Here is a 19,229-nt window from a genome sequence, read left to right as displayed (position 1 = left end):
ATTGCCATTCTTAAACAAGTCCACTCGTTAGGTTAGGACCAGTCATATTGAGGAATTAAATTCAGTGTTAATGATCGACATATTAACTCACAAATTTCTCTGTTTACTGTCACATCGCACTTAAGAAACATAGTTGGACATAGTACCCAAAATTTGGAACAATGCCATTTCTTATTTCATTATCTCTCTTAATCCAGCACTGTGGCCTATGATTTTTCAATTTACGTCTGGCGATATGTAGGGCAACTGTTCAGGAGCATGTAAGTCTCACCGGTGTGAAGGCAAGAGCTGATTCATAGTATCGACTATAAAATTAAAGTGGTATTTAATTTTTAATTTTTTAGTTTTAATAATTACTTTTTTTATGGAAGACTCTTCATTACGTTGTATCAGTGTATTGGCCCATGACCTGAGCACGCCGTGTGACTGACTACATAGTTTTCTCCGTATAACATACTTTGCGTCTTTAAGTTAGTATTAGATCATATTACTACTGATAAACTGTAACTTGCGGCGCCAGGTATTTGTTGGTTTCTTGGAGTTTTGATGTTTTCTGTGCTATCTCTGGTTGTATTGCTTGTAACGTTACACTTTGTAATTTCCTTTGTAGTCCCTTTATCTTTTGCACTTATATCTGAAGATGATATGCAGTGCAAATCGAAACAAGTAGATGACAATAAAAGAAATGTGATTCAGACCGTTTTTCTTCAAGTATTACTACGCTGACGAGCGAGAACATTAATACCACTACCCACTGCGAGAGACAACGCTGTCTGTAGACGTTGCGGGTTACACACTGAGGAAGTATACAGGGTGTCCCAGGATGAATGGTCCACATGTAGGTTTCACTACCAGGTTACACCTTTTCTATATCTACGAAACATAGGGGCAATTTCAGTATATTACTCTCAACTGCATGTTCATCCACAACCATTGTTACGTTACCATTTCAATTTTAAATCACCTCCCGTACCTCACACACCTGCTGACTAGCTCTGCCGTCTCGCAAATGGCCCCAAGTTACAGTCATCAATTTATAATCGAGTATGCCGCTAATGCAAGTTTCCATTCCCTTGTAGTGGAAATTGTGTGTACCTTCGTTAGAATTATAAGAAAAGCGATCAGTAACTAATGGAACACCTCCTTTCTCAGCCAATTTTGGATGAAAAGATGCGAAATTTATTGTGGGATATCGGTGAACATTCTCGTTTCACTCAGTATAGTTTCATGAATTTCCGACGAGGGAAAGCGCTATACGTAGCCTTCAGAATGCCATCTGAAAGGGTGCTCGTTCCAAGCACAGAGCTGTGAGTAGTTTTTGCGTGCACACCAGAGAGACGTCCTGCTGCCTGTGGCTCATATCTCGTTTATTTTGTAAGCGTGGTCCTCTTTTGTACTAATACGGTGGAGTAGCTGGTGTGTCAAGGTCCTTCTTGTACTTCACATGTCGTTATGACAGGTGGATTACATATCCCGTTACTGTTGAATCCATTCTCAGTCGTAGGGCTCGATGATGGATGTGTTTTATAAGCACCTACAGATAAGTGATTCTTTAATCGTACCACACTTACACACCATATCTTAAATACCATAAAAGAGGAAGTGGGATTGAATCATGATGGTAGTCACAATTTATAATTAAGATAGTTTATTGACATTATCCCTTAAAACACGATAATTACAAATTGTGGACGAGCCATTAGATAAAACTTTGAAAATACAGTTATAAACCCAACATACTCAGTACTCTAACACACAATTACAAATTAATAAAACAATTAAGACAATCTGAGAACTTCACACTACCATATATGATTTCCCTCAAAATAGATATAATGAAACAATTGAAGTGTGACTTAATAACACTTGAACACTAGTGCCAAGCTAAGATGCCATTACATAACATGGTAGAATCACTTAAATAAAAAAACTACAACAGAAACACTGATCATTAAAAAATAAATGTTCACGTGCTCAGACGCGTTAATAAACAATTACCAGAAAAAGCTGCATAAGGAACTCAGCAGCTGCTATGCACTTTAAGGTCCAGCCAGTTGCCAGTCCCTAATATTTAAGAAAACAAGTTCATTTAAAAACATGTTATAACCCGTCTTGATGGAAGAAAGATAAATACTAAATTTTTAAGGGTATATGTGACCAACTCCGGTAGTGGCCGGGTTCTTAAACACTGCCAGGCCTAGACGTCGGTTGCCTTTTCACTCGCCGCCAAGGCGCTGGCGCAATTAAAAGTTTCCGCACGAATAACAAAGACATTCCAATAACTCTGAAACATAGAAACACTAGGCAGAACCTTTAACTCACTTACACATGGACAACTGTATCAACAGAGTGCCGGCTTTAAAAACAGCAACATGCAATCACTTGATTGCAAGAGACACTAAGCACTAGTAGAACTTCTTTGAAAATTTTCAAATAACGGCCACCATTTAACTAGGCCAACCGAACTCTTCCATACCGTCTTAAGGTTCGACTGTGAAAGTCTCACCATAATAATAAAGTTTAAAATCTGTAGTGGGTCGATCAACAAAAAATTACAACGACTTACTCCACATCAGATACACAGCATGAGGGTGCGGGTTCCATAGCATCACCGCTTCCCTACAAATTTTGTTCCCAGTGAAGTCACAGAACTTGTATCTACAAGCAGCCCATGTCGGTAAAACGCCCAACCAATTTAACACCACAACGTCTAACCGTCATCACGCCCGTTCGGCAGCCGATGACACTCGTTTCTCCGCGAATGTCACGATATCTCGAGGATTACACGTCGAATGCCAACAACCAACTCGCTTCGCCTGCCAAGCCGCAAGATAAGACACGCGAAAAGCAAAGATAGCTTACCTCAACCACAATCGATCACAACGACACATGAACAAAATAAGACTGGTGCCAGCTCGCTTTCAAAATCTCAAGATGCTCCAAAATGTTAAACCGCGTCACAGATATTAAAAATTTCGTAAGCAAAACTGTTTTTATTTTGATTTTTTTCCCTATGCCGCTGTTCTCAGATGACTGCAGGGAAACTATTGGTTAAAAATATTTGATTGCTTCATATTGTTAGTCTCACAACACTGCTTGCTGACGTAAATGATACCCCTTTGTGATTGGTCATGCCTATTACGATGTTTCAAAGTTTAGTAACTCACTGCCCGTTGTTCTAAGAACGTGCCACTAATTAAGAGTGGAAAATTCGATGGATGCAGGAAATGGCAGTCTGAAACTGTAGTAATATTTCGGAATGCGTCACTAAACTATTTCGAGTCATGAGTATTCATCAGCAAGAAATACCCTAATTCCATTCAAATAGATCGAGCCTACGCCTATAAGGTCTAAATCTCCCTCTCACCAGTATATACTCGTTTGCCAGTCTTCGCTTTAATTTCAAAGTGTTACGGCGTAAAGTAAAGCGTCGATACGGCAGTCGGGAATGTTAGAGAAGACATGGCTGTCTGTCGAAGTATGCCAATCGCCCTTCCAGGACGACAACGACACAGCAAGGAAGAGGACATAAACCCCGCGACCGACTGGTGATTCTCCAATTCGATAGCAGCTTCAAGATTAGCGACTCGGATAGCAGCGACAACGTTTAGGCACTTCGATAACAGTTCGGACAGACTTTTGTCAGTTAGAGATCAAGCAGTCAAAACAAAGACTGATTATTTCGTATTTCGCCCGTTGCTTGCGACACATCTGTGTAATTTCCAAAGTATTGTAATTTTCTTATCGTAATAGAACTCATTAATACGACTTATTTGATTGTTTGTCTAGAGAACTGAGTGTGCACTCGTCCTAGACACTACAGAAACTGTCAAAATAAACCACATATTTCACCCCATCACACAGAGAAACGTGTTCGCATCTATGTTTGACTCATGTGATGTTTCGGTACCAAGATGTGTGAGAAGTGCCGTGAAGCGTGGAAGAGAGCTCGGGTTGATGCACGGGCGAAATTCAGCACTTTTGGTGAAGTTTAAAATGACTAACTTCCGCGAGGCATGTTACTTAGTCGCGAATGTGAACATTGTATTACGCGGGATTATTTATGGCTATATCTGAGAGAACTATTACAAAACAAGCAGTCTGTTTGTAGGCTTTCTCTGAAGGATAGTTCACTGTTACCGGAAACTGGGTACGTTGTGAGCGTGCGGACTTTCGAGACTGTGGACAGCTTTGTATAAGCCTTGGTAGTGATTGGTGTACGCAAGCTTACCGTAATAGAGTGAAATTCTGGGCACATAAATACTTCCATTTAACCATTCCTTCCGGAGACAAAACAGTTGTGGTGCGACTTGTAGCTATGATGTGTACAGCTGTTTCTCCTACAGCTTTAGCCGGAGAAGAACTGCATCTCAGTAGCTTCAGGGAATTGTACGTGTAAGAAGAGATTCACCACCAGGTGAGTGGAACTTAGCACAACACAATGACGCCGCAGAGGCAGGAATGTGACGTGTTCCATATAGAATTGGGGTTTGCAGTGATATCTGATAGCAATGATGGGAGCACATCGTCATGTAAGTAATATATTTACAATCGATGTAAATACAACATCCGAACCACGTGTATGTGTGTGTGTGTGTGTGTGTGTGTGTGTGTGTGTGTGTGTGTGTGTGTGTGAGCGATTTAATATCTATCGCAACCTGGCTGAGATGGAGTAAATAAAAGGAAAAACAAAAATAAAAGACATTCACAATCTACATGCTTAGCTCGTATTACTGCACTCCTCTTGTAAAGTTTAGCACGCACTGTGATGCACTGTTGAAAGTCGTTGCCACAATCTTTTGTCGAGGACTGTAGTAGACCTCTGCACAAAGCCAGGCAATGAATCGTATGGCACATCCAAGTTTGATTCAAGGAAAGAAGACAGCTGAAATTTAAAGCATCTGCTGACCTGATAAGAGAACGTGCTTTATGTAAACAAAGCAATGTTGTTGAAGTGGGTTTTTGGAAAAGATTTACTTGTAGCATAGAAAAAAAACACCACGTATGTAGACTACGAATGTTTTTTCGCTATGCAGTAGTTCTCAAACGATTGCAATGAAACTATTAGTTAAAAACATTTGATTGCTTCAAACGTCCTCTCAGGATGGGTGTGTGTGTTTGTCCTTAGGGTAATTTAGGTTAAGTAGTGTGTAAGCTTAGGGACTGATGGCCTTAGCAGTTAAGTCCCATAAGATTTCACACACAGTTGAACAGTTTCCTCTCATCACGGGTTGATGATGTGGTTATCTTTTCGCTATTGGACGTATTTATTGCGATACTTCAAAGTTGACTAACTCACTGCCCATTGTTTGAAGAATTTGTAATGAGTTAAGTATGCGAATTGCTATTGCTACTCTGAGGGAGGTAGGACTCTGCAGTCAAAATTTGTCATCATTTTCCGAAATGTGTCCCTCAACAACCTGTAGAAGTAAATCTCGTGCATTCTTCTGCCAGAAATTTCTGACCTCTGTTCGTGGGCATGTGTTTATGAACTTTGAAGACCACTCACCAGTGGAGTTTCGTTTACCAAACCTCTGTGTAATTTGAAAGTTTACAAACAACCAATATTTTTTGGTCAATCACACAAAGGATCGAGTATGTGTGTCTGCATTTATATTTGACCAAAGGAAAGTGGAAAGGCTAAAGTTTAGTCACCTGTTGCGTAGCTGGACCCTTGCTGAAGTAGATTTTTCGGAAAACTTTTTACTTTATGATTAAGGATTTGAAAACGCGACTTTTGGATTCTCGTGTTTCGCTTTGCAGATATTCTGAAACACTTGCAATCAACTGGATGTCACTTCGGCAACTTTTGTGTTCCTACTAGTTACCCTGTGAAAAAAGAAGTGGACCATCTGGGACTTGATCGCACAGCCTCTCGGTTTCTAGCCTAACGTTCTACCGCACTACATACATTAAAGATTCAAGGAAACTGATACACCTGCATAATATCGCGTAGGGCCCCCGCGAGCACGCAGAAGTGCCGCAACACGACGTGACACGGATTCGATTATGTCTGAGGTAGTGCTGTAGCGAACTGACACCATGTATCCTACAGGTCTGTCTATACATCCGGAAGAGTGCGAGGGGATGGAGATATCTTCTGAGCAGCACGTAGCAAGGCATCCCACGTATGTTCAACAATGTTCATGTCTGGGGAGTTTGGCGGTCAGTTTAGAGTTACTGCTGCTGTTTCGAGATAGGCCTGCTCTTAGCTAGTTGGCTGTGACATCGGTTTCCCAACTTAAATTTAATTCATCTTAGTGTAAACAATTTGTATGAAGAATTTATAAATTGTATATGCAAAACCTCACTCGTGCATCAGCCAATCTGTTATTAGAAACCAGCTCAAAATCCCTGTGGCATTCCTGTGACTGGCCTGCAGATAATAACGGACGCGAAAAAAATCATACGTAGAGAGATATATCAAAGTAATCATTGCTGCAGCTATGGGTTTATCATAAACAATTTACTGAATTCAACAGAAACAAAATGTTCTTGAAGTAATCATTTTGCTATACCTTTGGCCTTGTAAACAGAGCACCTGCCTCACGTCTGTCCTTGCAACCAGGTTCAAGTCACACATTTTTTGCACATTCAGCACCTTTTGCAATAAACAAAATTAGTCATTCGTTTGATATACTTCTCGTCGAATTCACTGCTTTCGAATCGCACGTTTCTCAGCATTCATTTCCAGAGATGGCTTTTTTTCAGAGAGCATAACGCCACGAAAATTTCCGAAGATTCTAACTTATAGTAAGTTTGTTGTTCAGATGGAGCTTAAAACCAGACGTAAACAGTAATGAAATCCTAAACTCTGATTGGAATGTATACCGCAGAGATAGGCTGGACAGTGAAGGGGGAGGCGTGTTTATAGCGATAAGAAGTGCAATAGTATCGAAGGAAATTGACGGAGATTCGAATTGTGAAATGATTTGGGTGAAGGTCACGGTTAAAGCAGGCTCAGACATGGTAATTGGATGTCTTTATAGGCCCCCGGGCTCAGCAGCTGTTGTGGCTCAGCACCTGAAGAATAATTTGGAAAATATTTCGAGTAGATTTCCCCACCATGTTATAGTTCTGGGTGGAGATTTTAATTTGCCGGATATAGACTGGGAGACTCAAACGTTCATAACGGGTGGCAGGGACAAAGAATCCAGTGAAATATTTTTAAGTGCTTTATCTGAAAACTACCTTGAGCAGTTAAACAGAAAACCGACTCGTGGCGATAATATATTAGACCTTCTGGTGACAAACAGACCCGAACTATTTGAATCAGTTAATGCAGAACAGGGAATCAGCGATCATAAAGCGGTTACTGCGTCGATGATTTCAGCCGTAAATAGAAATATTAAAAAAGGTAGGAAGATTTTTCTGTTTAGCAAAAGTGACAAAAAGCAGATTACAGAGTACCTGACGGCTCAACACAAAAGTTTTGTCTCAAGTGCAGATAGTGTTGAGGATCAGTGGACAAAGTTCAAAACCATGGTACAATATGCGTTAGATGAGTATGTGCCAAGCAAGATCGTAAGAGATGGAAAAGAGCCACCGTGGTACAACAACCGAGTTAGAAAACTGCTGCGGAAGCAAAGGGAACTTCACAGCAAACATAAACATAGCCAAAGCCTTGCAGACAAACAAAAATTACGCGAAGCGAAATGTAGTGTGAGGAGGGCTATGCGAGAGGCTTTCAATGAATTCGAAAGTAACGTTCTATGTACTGACTTGGCAGAAAATCCTAAGAAATTTTGGTCCTATGTCAAAGCGGTAGGTGGATCAAAACAAAATGTCCAGACACTCTGTGACCAAAATGGTACTGAAACAGAGGATGACAGACTAAAGGCCGAATTACTAAATGTCTTCTTCCAAAGCTGTTTCACAGAGGAAGACTGCACTGTGCTTCCTTCTCTAGATTGTCGCACAGTTGACAAAATGGTAGATATCGAAGTAGACGACAGAGGGATAGAGAAACAATTAAAATCGCTCAAAAGAGGAAAGGCCGCTGGTCCTGATGGGATACCAGTTCGATTTTACACAGAGTACGCGAAGGAACTTGCCCCCCTTCTTGCAGAGGTGTACCGTAGGTCTCTAGAAGAGCGAAGCGTTCCAAAGGATTGGAAAAGGGCACAGGTCATCCCCGTTCTCAAGAAGGGACGTCGAACAGATGTGCAGAACTATAGACCTATATCTCTAACGTCGATCAGTTGTAGAATTTTGGAACACGTATTATGTTCGAGTATAATGTCTTTTCTGGAGACTAGAAATCTACTCTGTAGGAATCAGCATGGGTTTCGAAAAAGACGATCGGGTGAAACCCAGCTCGCGTTATTCGTCCACGAGACTCAGAGGGCCTTAGACACGGGTTCACAGGTAGATGCCGTGTTTCTTGACTTCCGCAAGGCGTTTGACACAGTTCCCCATAGTCGTTTAATGAACAAAGTAAGAGCATACGGACTATCAGATCAATTGTGTGATTGGATTGAGGAGTTCCTAGATAACAGAACGCAGCACGTCATTCTCAATGGAGAGAAGTCTTCCGAAGTAAGAGTGATTTCAGGTGTGCTGCAGGGGAGTGTCATAGGACCGTTGCTATTCACAATATACATAAATGACCTGGTGGATGACATCGGAAGTTCACTGAGGCTTTTTGCAGATGATGCTGTGGTGTATCGAGAGGTTGCAACAATGGAAAATTGTACTGAAATGCAGGAGGATCTGCAGCGAATTGACGCATGGTGCACGGAATGGCAATTGAATCTCAATGTAGCGAAGTGTAATGTGATGCGAATACATAGAAAGATAGGTCCCTTATCATTTAGCTACAAAATAGCAGGTCAGCAACTGGAAGCAGTTAATTCCATAAATTATCTGGGAGTACGCATTAGGAGTGATTTAAAATGGAATGATCATATAAAGTTGATCGTCGGTAAAGCAGATGCCAGACAGATTCATTGGAAGAATCCTAAGGAAATGCAATCCGACAACAAAGGAAGTAGGTTACAGTACGCTTGTTCGCCCAATGCTTGAATACTGCTCAGCAGTGTGGGATCCGCACCAGGTAGGGTTGATAGAAGAGATAGAGAAGATCCAACGGAGAGCAGCGCGCTTCTTTACAGGATCATTTAGTAATTGCGAAAGCGTTACGGAGATGATAGATAAACTCCAGTGGAAGACTCTGCAGGAGAGACGCTCAGTAGCTCGGTACGGGCTTTTGTTGAAGTTTCGAGAACATACCTTCACCGAAGAGTCAAGCAGTATATTGCTCCCTCCTACGTATATCTCGCGAAGAGACCATGAGGATAAAATCAGAGAGATTAGAGCCCACACAGAAGCATACCGACAGTCCTTCTTTCCACGTACAATACGAGACTGGAATAGAAGGGAGAACCGATAGAGGTACTCAGGGTTCCCTCCGCCACACACCGTCAGGTGGCTTGCGGATTACGGATGTAGATGTAGATGTAGATGTAGAAAATTTCTGTTACGAATTACCTGTATGATGTGAAAATCAGATTCTCTGGAACCGCAGAGTTGTTGATGCTTGGTGGTGGTGACGTATCGCCTGAGAATAACGGAATGAGAGTAAAATTAAAGGATATTTTCTGAATACTCAAGATCTACTAGTAATATGTTAGCCATTTCTGAATCATCTGTTATGCTCATTAAATCAAAAATGTTCACACAGCGATGGAGATGCAGACAGTGGTAGGTATTGCTCTATTGCCCAGCTCTTAACACTGAGGTAGCTGTTTCCGCTGTAGTCAGCCAAGAAATTAGTATCAGTGTTATGCACGCCGTGGTCAAAAATTGTAATTGTTCTACGTCGACAACAAGCTGCCGCTTTATGTTAGTAATTTTCATCAAACCATCCATTGTTCGATCAGGTGAAGTAATGTACTGGGCTGGATTCAGCTAGTATCTTGCGTCAGAAAATGCAGAAAACTTCAAAGACCTCTCTCTATTACAAGAAATCTGTTTTTAAATGTGACTCGTAAGGGGTTCACCACCCTGCTGGAGCAAATGTAACCTCGATGTATTGCTCACTTGCTAGAACGACAATTCACTGGCGCTGCCTGAGACATAAAATATCTTTGCTCCTTTTAAAAGAGCGCTGCGATAGTTGCAGGTCAGAGCAATCTCTGCCGCAGTTGCAGTTGCTCGCTGCTACAGTGTAGTTGTAGTCTGTTTCTGGTACAGCGCTGTTTATAGTTAGCAGTTGTTAAAGTCACAGTGCAGAACATATTGTACAATTTTACTATATAGAACTGAATAATAATTGTGATCAGCTGCAGAGCTAAATGATACCGTGGAATGAGATGATGATGAACAAATGAATAATTGTTAATATAATGAAAAATCAACAGTGTATTTAAGTCAGCCATCTATAGCAAGCCAAATTTTGTTGGCATGCGCGTAGTTAAATCAGTTGTCTGAGATGTTAATGTGAGTTTGTTTCAATCTTTTGTTTTGTGATTCGTCAGCACCAGTTGACCAAGATTTGTAATATATTCAATTTTCCCGTGTAATTTATTGTAGATCTTTACCAATAACGTAAAAAATTTATGCAGTATAAATGTTTTTTTTCAGTCAACTATAAAAGTATAATTTCCCATTAAGTCATTGCCAGTCCCGATCCAGTCATTTATCTAAATTAAAATATTCCAGAGATTTTTGTCAGATCATAGTCATGTGCTCTTTAGTAATCAGACCACCAGCTGTGCAGCTGTGGCACTAAGTAAAGTCAGTTTTTCTTGTAATTCAGATCTCGTACAAATGTTTTCCAGTATTAGTAGACAGGCCAACATTGCACTAAGCTGCGCCACTTACGAGCAGATGTATAGACAGCGTTATCAGGCGACACCATCACGAGGTAAGAATTTTTCAGTTTATTTCTCAGGACGGATTCAGATTGGTTTCTCAGGGTCATGGCCTGGTGCTGTTTACGTCAAAATTTACCAGTTTCTCATGACTTCAGATTTATCAGTTTTAAATATTAAAATTTCATTAATTTTATATTTTTATTTATACGAGAAGGTACAAACTTAATCTCGTAATATTTTGAATTTCAATAAACTGCACGTCCTGCATGACCCTTGGTATTCATACTATTTGAACGTTGTTTTACCAGTCAGCAAGCTTTTGAAAGCTTCAGACGATAGTAACTGTTCATCGAACAAAACGAATGCTCACCGAGAAAACAAGCCTTTTTACCAATCTAATTAAACAGCTCGCTGTCGGGGCAATATTTTCTTGTAATTTTAGTCATATGTTTTAAAATACGAGACACGTATTTTACAGGCCATGCGAGAAAATTGAAGTAATCTATCAATCGAAATATCATGTTGTATGACATTCCACTGTGACCGTTTCGATAAATATTTTCTGTTTTTCTATGCTTGTCGCAATGGCATATGTTCAGGATTTGCTTTCACCATTTTATGCTCAGTTGCATCTATTTCCCCGCAAAAGTTCATAAATATGAAGTGAGGGTCGTAATTCGTTGGATTGTGAAACATTAGTGACACTGTAAACAGACCAATAATTTATTTCATACGCAGTTCCTAAAAATCGGCGTATAAAATGACAAGGTCTGTGTCTTTCTCATCAATTTGGATGAGGTGTTCTATACAGGAATGGCAAAATTCTGCTACTCGAGACACTACTTGCTCTTCGAGGCTCACAAGCATCTGTTAGTTTTGCAACAATTAAATTTGTATGCATTCAACCATTAGATACAGCTATTTGCTAAACGATTCCGTGCAGTCAGCAACTGAGTAGAGCTCAAACTCTGAACATTACTCACTGCAATTATAATATACAAAGAAAACAATACTATATGGTTTGTGAACTCGAACTTCGGTACTAACACATGGATATCTGCATCTATGTCAAACTATGGCGTTAATTGTTTGCTGTACTTCTCGAATTTTTTGTACTGTTAGTGTCTATTGTGCGTGGCACTGCTGACTGGTTCGCTCTGCGAATAGTAAACTAAATATACAACTTACTTCACTTTACGTTGAAATTAGCGTGAATAGTGCTCACATATTATTTATATAATATAGTGACGAAACAGAGTAATGTCACTATCTGCTAGCCTTTGAAGGTCTTTTCTTTGTGTAACAAAATCTCCACGTTTTCGATTGACAGCATTGATAAATACGTTTAAATACGTTTCTCACAATTACGAAAATTGAATTAATACAACTGAAAAATTATCCTCTAATCAACCACTTGTGCTGAGAGTACCGAATACAGCCCATATGGACATGATTTGGCTTACTGAGAAGATAATGTTTTGCGAAGCTTAATCCATTTGAATATACATGATAATATGGATGTACCTTACATTTTCGCATTCCTACATTTGATGATTTTCTGTGTTTCCCTGCATGAAACCTTTATTCATATACACGTTAACGCAGAGTTTCCAAGATGTATCTCACGTACCGTTTAAACTGTGAGCTTCGAAACTACCCAGATCTTTAAAGTCAGTTTCTAACATTGGTTGAATAATATTATTTGATATAATCTCGCCTGAAAAATGAAGTAAGAATTTTGAAATGAATTTTTCTTTAATTGTCGAATGAACCTGTCTTTGGGAACCTCCAACCCATCATTGTTGGCTATTACGCCAGTGCATATTAAACTTCATGAGAAGAAGCCACGTAAACCCGTTCCAAAATATCATCACTGATTTCAATGTACTTCGCTGACGGTTCACCCACTATTTATAAATACATGCTAATGAGCTATCAGAAATAGTTCCTCTTATTCATCTACAGTTCGCAAATGGAGATATCACAGTATTCTGGTATGTCGTGGTAATGTTTTTTATCTACAAGAAGAAGTTCAAAAAACCTGTTGATCAAAAATGTCGTGGTAATGCTTTGTACCTACAAGAAGAAGTTCAAAAAACCTCTTGATCAAAAATGTGCACATTATAAGCCACTGTGTGAACTACAGCATTAGTGTCTTATTACTGGTTGTTACTGCCTTTCATTTGTTATCTATCTTCCTGTTTCCTCAGGAAAGTATCAGACAAGTCGTATATTTTCGATGTCTCCACATGCGTTTTCAAGAAAGAGTTCACGGAGTCTTCAAGCAATCGACTTGAATGAACATGTGAGAAGCGGTGCCTCGTCACTTGTAATCTGTGCAACAAATATGTTTCGCCGTTTGTATCAAAATTCCGATTCCTTCGATATATCCATACATTTTCTAAATTTTTCAGTAGTTTATATAGTTTTTCGATACTTTCCAGAATGTTTTATAGCGATGACAAGGAGTTTTTAAGAACCTCAAATGATTTTATGGGAATAACTAATGATTTTTTAGAAATATCAATGAAAGCTGCTCAGTAAAAATACCTTCTTTAGGAATAATAATACGAGATTATACAGTAATATCAGCTTATGCTCTCCACACAATGACATTCTTTAACTTTCTGAAACCAATCTGTATTCCGCTATTTGTACACGAAATTGTAATAGCAGCGAACTAGAACTTTCAGTCAGATGTAACATCGAGTTTTGCGAAAAATCATTCATATACTAAAACTACACGCCCATAAAGTTCTGATTCATAGTTGCTTACAAAATTTTGGGCGAGAATTGTGTAGTTTACAAATAGCGACTTAAACACGTAGAAATGTGACTCCAATAAATTTCCTGAATTTTGGGTGAGATGTGTGTAGCTCGTAAGTGGTGAAATACAATTCAAGTCTCTAGTAGCATTATATTTGTTTCATTTGGCGATGTTATTATCTCACTGTCGGTTCTTTCGCCTCTGGAGACGATCTTTGCGTACTGTTGCCCTTGCAGATGATCTTAAGAAGGGAATGAGGAAGTCAGAAAGATTAGGGCTTAATATCCCATTGACATCTAGGCCATTAGAAATGGTGCACACTTCCTCGAATTAAGTTGGCTATAATGTTTGAAAGCAATTATCCGAAAATTCGCTTTAAGCAGTGTAGTGAAATCTTGGAAAACCTGAATGAGGACTTCAGTGCGGTGTTAGGGGGCTAGATTTAGAACAGCTGTCCAGAAGAATACGAGTACGAATATTTTACACTGCTGCACTTGACTTGGTCTATCTAAATATTCTAACAATATACTGCTGAAACTGTTTTCCACTACACCGCTTCCGGTCCTCCCATGTCACTGGACGTTATGATGAGGACGATTTATCCTTTTGCGTGTGTTCCAACCGAAGTTACTGACTGTATCTGTTCCAATACAGGGTGATAATGATCGGAAACCTAACCTCCTCAGAAGTGCACCAGTCTCTCTTTTAATGTGACAGATACGCCTTGTGTAGGATCGCAATATATGTCACATGATGTCTGGGGTTGACATATTTGATTCCCAACCGCTTCCTCGTTGTTGGGTGACATGTTTAAGCTAGTAGTTCTTTATTCTATGTCATCCTTCTGTACCTGTAAGCAACAGGCGGCACCAACCTAATCTACGTGTCGCACGGTCATATCTAGTAGGTTAATTCGAACCACCGCGCGCAATATATCCGCTGGCATGATCCCCACGTCTAGTGATTGGTAAGGAATGAAGCTCTGTTCTGTGTTGCAGACAGCGTCATGGTGGGACGCGCCATCAGCATGGAGACGGTGCAGTTTCCCAGTGCCAGACCACTGTGGGTGCTGGGATCCTGGACCACACAAGAGTAGAACACCCGTCGCGTTGATAAGGGTCCTTACTGGCAGTATATCGCTGGCACTCCTGTTTGAAGTGGTAACTATGTCTATCCTCATGCTATTGATGGACCGACCACGAGGACTCGAGGAGCCAGGGGCACGTATTTTCATCGCAACAGTGCTCAGTGAAACTTTTTACAAGGTAAGGACTTTGGGTCCTCCTTTAAGTAGTATTGTACAGTCTACCACTTACCCTTTCGTTCACCTGCTCTACCAAGCCGTTTGACCGTCTATAACTGAACTGCAATGTCATTGCCAAACATTTACGTTTTTATTTTGTCTTCTTGATCTTCATTTTCCTTTCCACATTTCTTCTTGTTTTCTTTCACAGTCTGTTCGAGGTACATATCGAATTATATCTGGGATAGCATATGGTCCTGTCCTACTCCCTTCTCAACTACGGGTACCATATCATGTCTTTCGATTCTCACACCTGCACTCAGGTTTCTACACACATATTAATAATATTTGGCATTTTGTGTTTTGTACTTGCTACTGGCAAAATTTCGAAGAATGTATAACATTCAACAGTGTCAAAAGGTTTATTCAAATCTGCGAATGCTGTAAACGTAATTTCGCCGTTTTTCAATCTATTTTCTGCTAAATGATGCAGGGTCTGTGTTTCCTCATGTGTTCCGACACTCTGTAGAACTCAAACTGATATTCGCCTACGTCGGCTTCTAGCAGACATTCCACTCTTTTGTTAATTGGTTTCGACATAACATGGATCATCTAACAATAAAATTCGAATTTATTGGGATCCGCAGACACTATTCGCTGGCCAGGGTTGTTTCTACGGTAGAATGTGACTACGGCTACGCAGATTTTTTTGTCGACATTTTATAATATTCTCTTCTGTGAATGCTATGAGATATGTTGTTAATGGAATAAGTGGATTTTTTGAGTCATCAGTCTTCTAACTGGTTTGATGCTTGCAGGCGATGTCCTCAATTATTTGCTGGATGTGTTCCAGTCTTTGTCTAACCCTACAGTTTTTACCCTCTGCAGCTCCGTCCAGCACCATGGAAGGAATTCCCAGATGTCTTATTAGATGTCCTGTCATCTTTTCCCTTCTTCTTGTCAATGTTTTCTAAATATTTCTTTCCTTTCCGGTTCTGCGCAGAACCCCCTCATTCCTTACCTTACCTAGTTTTCAACATTCGTCTGTAGCACCACATTTCAGATTCTTCTGTTACGGTTTTCCGTCAATCCATGTTTCACTAACTTACGATGCTGTGTTCCAAACGTACATTCTCAGATATTTCTTCCTCAAATTAAAGACTATGTTTGATGCTAGTTGACTTCTCTTGGCCAGGAATGCCCTTTTTCCCAATGATGGTCTGCTTTTGATGTCCTCCTTCGTCCATCTTGGAATATTTTGATGCCTAGGTAGCAAAATTCCTTCGTCTACTTCATGACCACCAATCTTGATGTTAAGTTTCTCAATGTTCTCATTTCTGCTACTTCTCATTACTTTCGTCTTTCTTAGATCTACTCTCAATCCTCTCATTACACTTTCATTCCGTTCAACATGTGCAATTATTGTTCATTTTCGCTAAAGATGGCAATGTCATCAGCGAATGATATAATTAATATCCTTTCATCTTGAATTTATTTTACTCCTGAACCTTTCTTTTATTAATATCATTTCTTTCTCTGCGTATAAACAGTTGAGGCAAAAGACCATAACCATGTTTTACAACTTTGCTCAGCTGACCACTTCTTCCTAGTCGTCCACTCTTATTATGCCTTCTTGGCTCTTGCACATATTGTATATTACCTGTCTCTCTATATAGATTACCCACATTTTTCTCACAAATTCGAACATCTTGCAGCATTTTACATCTTCGAACGCTTTTTCCAGGTCAACACATCCTATGAACGTGTCTTGATTTTTCTTTAGTTTTGCTTCAATTATCAACTGCAACGTCAGAATTGCCTCTCTGGTTGGTTTACCTTTCCAAATGCCAAGAATTTAACATCACATAACACACCCTAAACTTTCTTTTCCCTTTTTCTATATTGTTCTTGTAAGTAAGTTTGAAGCAGGCGTTGTTAAACTGACTGTGCGATAATTCTCGCACTAGTGTGATCTCGCAGTCGTTGGAACTGAATGGATCATATTTTACCGAAAATCGTATGGTATGTCGCCAGATTCATACGTTCTACACAGCAACGTGAATTGTCGTTTTGTTGACACTTCCCCAAATGATTCTAGAAATTCCGATGGAACGTATCGATCCCTCCCTCCTCGTTTCATGTTAAGTCCTTCAAAGCTCTCTTAAATTCTGATTTTAACACAGGATTCCCTACATCTTCTGACTCGACTCCTGTTTCTCCTTACATATCAGGCAAATTTTCTTCCTTACTCTTTCGACCTATCCGCTCTCTCCCCTGCATTTAACAGTGGAATTCTCGTTGCACTCTTAATGTTATCCCCTTCCCTTTTAATTTCACAGAAGGTTGTTTTGATTTTCCTAAACTCCATGTCAGTCCTCCCGACAATCCTTTCTTTTTCGATTTCTTCACATTTTTCACAGTCGTATCGTCTTTGCTTCCCTGCACTTCCTATTTATTTCACTCCGCAGCGACTTGTACTTCTGTATTCCTGAATGTCCCTGAACTATGTCAAAACGTATCTAGCAGAGCCTGTCGTAGCCAGAAAGACATTCTCTCTAGCATCATCCAGACATAATTCTACATCTACATCTATACTCTGCAAACGGCTGTGACGCACTCGATAGAGGTTTGCATGTGTGAAAATTACAATTGTTGCAAAAATATTTACCATTTTGAACAAGTTCTGCTGCTATATCACTACGTGCTTCGGTCTTCTGCAGAATAGTCTTATAGTCAGCGTTGACTGTACCGTACAAGAAGTGGTACTTCCTCACTTGTTACATAAGTTTTTCAGTATGTTCCTAGAGTCATATTTTGAAACTGATTCTTGAAACTTCGTAGTAGGCTTTCTGAGGCTAATTTACATGTATCTTCAAGTAACTGCCAGTTCAGTTCTTTCAGCATCTTAGTAACACTTTTCCGCAGTTCAAACAAACCTGTGACCATTCGTGCTGCTCTTATCTCTATATGTTCAATACCGTTGCTAGTCCTGTTTGGTATGGGTGCCACACACATAAGCAATATTCTAAGATGAGTCAGATGAATGACTTGTAGGCAATCGCCTTTGTAAACTGTTGCATTTCCCTAGTACTCTACCAATAAACCGAAGTCTGATACCTGCCCTGCCCCTGACTGGGCCTATATGATCGTACCATTTCATATCCCTACGAAGTGTTATAACCAGGTATTTGTACAACTTGGCTGATTCCAACAACGACTCGTTGATACTGCCGTCATAGGATACTTCGTTCTTCCGTTTTGGTAAGGGAACATTTTAAGCTAGTAACTACTGTGTGCACCACACTGGAATTTTAGTAATACCTCAATGAATACTTACGCAACTTCTTTCAGAGATTACTTCGCAACAGATAAATACATCATCTGATGAATGTCTGAGGCTGCTATTATTATTATCCCTAACGTAATAAATACACTACATGAAGAGCAAGGATCTGAACACACATCCGCTGGTGGACCGAATTTTTATCTCTTGATGACACTCTATCCAAGGTAGCTTGCTGCACCTTTGCTAACAATAGCTCCTCGCTTCAGTCAGAAATTTCACTTGATACTCCATGCGATCATACATTTGAAAATATGCATAGGTGTGGTATTGAGTCAGAAGTTTTTCGGAAATCGAGAAATGCTCCTACCGGACTGCCTCTATTTGTGGCTTTCAGTAATTCATGTGAGAAATGTGTTTTCGGAATCCGTGGTGGTTGGAAGGGAGTGGGTTATTCTCATCTAAATACCTCTTCATTTTGTCGAGATATCTCTTTATATTTGTTCCAAGATACAACAAATTTACCTGAAGGATATTGGACGGTATTTTTGTAGAACACTTCTGCTACCCTACTTATGGATGGATGTGGCCTACACTTCTTTACAATTACTGTGCAGCGTTTATTGTTAGAAAAATCTACGACAGATTATAGTTAACGAGGAGGTAACTCAGATGCAATATAAAATTTTATAGGGATCCCATCGTGCCCGGTGACCTTGTTCCATTTTAACGAGTAGGTAAAGTCTTTACTGATTGAAAATGGAAACCATACAATTTCTCGTAAGGTAGGAGGTATTGCTTTAAATTGTATTGTAAAACAAGTGTACAGAATAACATCTTCGGTTGTTGGGTTAGAAACAAGCATGAAAATAATTCGTTTTGGCATCAAGAATACTACACTCCTGGAAATTGAAATAAGAACACCGTGAATTCATTGTCCCAGGAAGGGGAAACTTTATTGACACATTCCTGGGGTCAGATACATCACATGATCACACTGACAGAACCACAGGCACATAGACACAGGCAACAGAGCATGCACAATGTCGGCACTAGTACAGTGTATATCCTCCTTCCGCAGCAATGCAGGCTGCTATTCTCCCATGGAGACGATCGTAG

The sequence above is a fragment of the Schistocerca gregaria genome, chromosome 4 (genome assembly GCF_023897955.1).
Source record: "Schistocerca gregaria isolate iqSchGreg1 chromosome 4, iqSchGreg1.2, whole genome shotgun sequence".
In the NCBI taxonomy this organism is placed as follows: Eukaryota; Metazoa; Arthropoda; class Insecta; order Orthoptera; family Acrididae; genus Schistocerca; species Schistocerca gregaria.
Note: the sequence above shows the minus strand (reverse complement) of the source record.